This window comes from Ricinus communis, chromosome 9, assembly GCF_019578655.1.
Source record: "Ricinus communis isolate WT05 ecotype wild-type chromosome 9, ASM1957865v1, whole genome shotgun sequence".
Lineage (NCBI taxonomy): Eukaryota > Viridiplantae > Streptophyta > Magnoliopsida > Malpighiales > Euphorbiaceae > Ricinus > Ricinus communis.
The window spans coordinates 19,253,651-19,256,661 of NC_063264.1; the positions used below are offsets into that span (position 1 = coordinate 19,253,651).

Sequence of the window (3,011 nt, forward strand, 5' to 3'; positions counted from 1 at the left end):
AAAGGGATTAGTGACGAAAATACGTTAGGTAATGGTATGCATTGAGTTACACATGTTTATATGCCCAATTACTTCTATTTTTGTGCATAGTTATCTTATTTTATGCCAGAATCACTTGTGTTTTAGTTCCTTTTATGTTTCAGGTGATCATTGATGGAGATTATCAGTATTTGAGGGCGATAGGTACAAATACGGACCGGAATCCATCAAAATTGAACAAAGGCTAGCATTTGAAGATTGAGCACGGCCTGGACTATGGCCGTGCTGAACTATTGACATTTGATCCTCAAATATAGCCTTTCGACACGGTATCTTAGGCTACCACGGTCTCTAGCACAGCCCATGGTGGCTCAGCACTAGTGAGGGCATGGTCGAGGAGTAAAGGATTAATTTTGGGACTCGAAGGTTAAGCACGGTCTAGACTCTGCGGACTTGACCACGGCCGTGCTGAGATATTTATATAGGCAAATTCGATTTCTTTTGTGAGGTTCGATTTTTCTGACCTTAGATCTCATATATGCACGCAAGCCACCTCTTTCCAGACTTCGACGTTCGACTTTGGGAGACCATTTCGCATATTGAAGGACGAATTTCAGTGGTTAAAGCATCACATTGAAGATCAAGAGTGGATTTTGAGGCATTCAAGAGGCAATTCGAGATTCATTATTTAGATCTGTAGATTTAGGACTGTTCATCTGATTTGAAGAAGAACAGTGTACATGTTTCCAATTTTCTCTTTTGCATTTGTTCTTTATTTTATTTTATTCATTATCATGAGTAGCTAGAGCTGTTGAACCCATTGGGGTTCATTTGTTTGTGGGATTGCCTCTATGTTTATGAAATTTTGATTATCAATGCTTATAGTCTTCTTGCTTTTAGTATTAACAAGATATCACATTATTCATGAGACGTTGTTAATTGTGTTGTTCAGATTGCTTTCTGTAATTGAGAAATTCATTTAGTAGTTGGAAATTTGAATAGCAAGAACTTATTAATGATCATTTAGAGATAAGAGTAATTAACTAGCCGGATTAAGAATTAACAACTCTTAATAGCAGTGGATTAATCTTAAGGCTAACCTAAAATCAATTGTTAGGAAGAGATTCTATCATTTAGATTCTCACGAATAATCACCATTGGTAATCAATCTAATTTCTACCATTGATAAAATTCAATTAGCTTAGCTCCCCCTCGTGTTTGCTTTCTTTTCTTGATTGTTTCACTAAATCTTTGTAGATTGTTTGGCATTTAGCTAATCATTTAGCTTGCATAGTCATAGATTAGTAACTTCGTCACTATTATTTAAGGTTAGATAACATAAGATGCTGGAGTAGTTCTAGGCTCTCCCTTTCCCGAGAATACGACCTTGATACTCGCCATTAGTGCTAGTCTGCATCGATAGGTTCACTACCTTAGATTGTAGGTGCATAAATAGCTCATCAAGTTTTTGGCGCCGTTGTCGGGGAATCCCTTTGCGTGAACTTGAGTGAATTTGTGTTTGTATTACTCTAGCCATTTTATATTTTCTATCTTTTGATTCTTTTGATTCTTTATTCTTCTATTCTTTTCTGTGTTCTTTGGTTGCTTCCTCTTAATTTCAGGTAGTTTATGATTAGGAGCTTTAATCCTACACTATAGACCCTCTTCTTGAACCAGAGCGATCCCTCCATCTTTTGAGGAAGCGTATGAAAGAAGAAGAGGAAGCGCGAATAGTGATTGAAGCCTCTGCGAATAGACCAGCAGAGATGGGAGACAACAACAACAACCAGCGGATGAAAATAGGGCAATGTATGAGTTTGCTAGACCTTCTCTTGTAGGGACAGAGACGAGTATAGTGCGACCACCTGTAGCAGCCAATGACTTCGAGATAAAGCCAAACGTGATACAAATGGTCCAGAATGGTGTGCAATGTGGGGGACTGCCGAGCAAGGACCCAAACGCTCATATAGCCAACTCTTGGAGATCTGTTATACCTTCAAGATAAATAGAATGACTGATGATGCCATTTGGTTGAGGCTGTTTCCTTTTTCTTTGAAGGACCGAGCGAAGAGATGGTTGCAGTCACTCCCAGCCAACACTATTACGACATGGAGTTCTTTGGCTGAAAAATTCTTATATAAGTAGTTTCCTCCTGCTAAAACTGCTAAATTGAGAAATGACATATCTTCTTCTCTACAATTCGATGACGAGAGCATGTATGATGCTTGCGAAAGGTACAAGGATGACGAGAGTATGTTGCCCGCACTATGGATTACTAGTATGGATGCAGGTTCAAACTTTCTATAGCGGTTTGAATCTCGGTACTAGGTAGATGGTAGATGCTGCAGCAGGTGGGACCTTGAACAGTAAGATGCCAGAGCAGGCGCAAAATCTAATAGAGGAGATGGTCATGAATAACTACCAGTGGCAATCCTCTAGGAGTCGGCCAGTCAAGCAAGGAGTGGTTAACCAGTTAGATTCTACAATAGCCTTGGCAGCTCAGGTGGAGCTTTTGGCTAAGAAAATATACCAACTCCCGATGCTGGTTCATGCAGCACAGATAAGGTACGAGTTCTGTGGTGGCCCGCACTATTGTGCAAACTGTAATACAGGAGGTATGTTTGCTTCACCTTCCACCTCTTCTCCTTCTCCATCCTCTATTGTTTCTACTGACTTTGAACAGGTAGACTATAAGGGTAATGCACCTAGACAGCAAAACAATCCATATAGTAATACATACAACCCAGGTTGGCGTAATCATCCCAACTTTAGTTGGAAGAATAACAACGCCGGGGGACTACCAGGTTCTCAGAGATTGCATCAGCAACAGCCCCAGCAGCAAGCTGGTCCATCCCAACTACCTTGACCTCAAGAGAAGAAGAAGAAGCCCAATCTCGAGGAATTGGTGATGAAATTTGTGTCCTTTACCAACAATAGATTTCAACAGACGGACAGTGCACTTAGGAATCAGCAAGACTCCATTCAGAATTTGGAGAACCAGATAGGCCAAATTTCTAAGATATTGGCTGAGA

General features: G+C 40.3%; 1 non-coding gene across 1 annotated transcript; it reads right to left on the reverse strand.

Annotated features, from left to right (window-relative positions):
• Positions 1 to 2,145: 2,145 nt before the first annotated feature.
• On the reverse strand, positions 2,146 to 2,253 carry LOC112535026. Its single transcript, XR_003079232.2, has one exon. It is a non-coding gene; the product is annotated as a small nucleolar RNA R71 (small nucleolar RNA).
• Between the last annotated feature and the right edge of the window lie 758 nt (positions 2,254 to 3,011).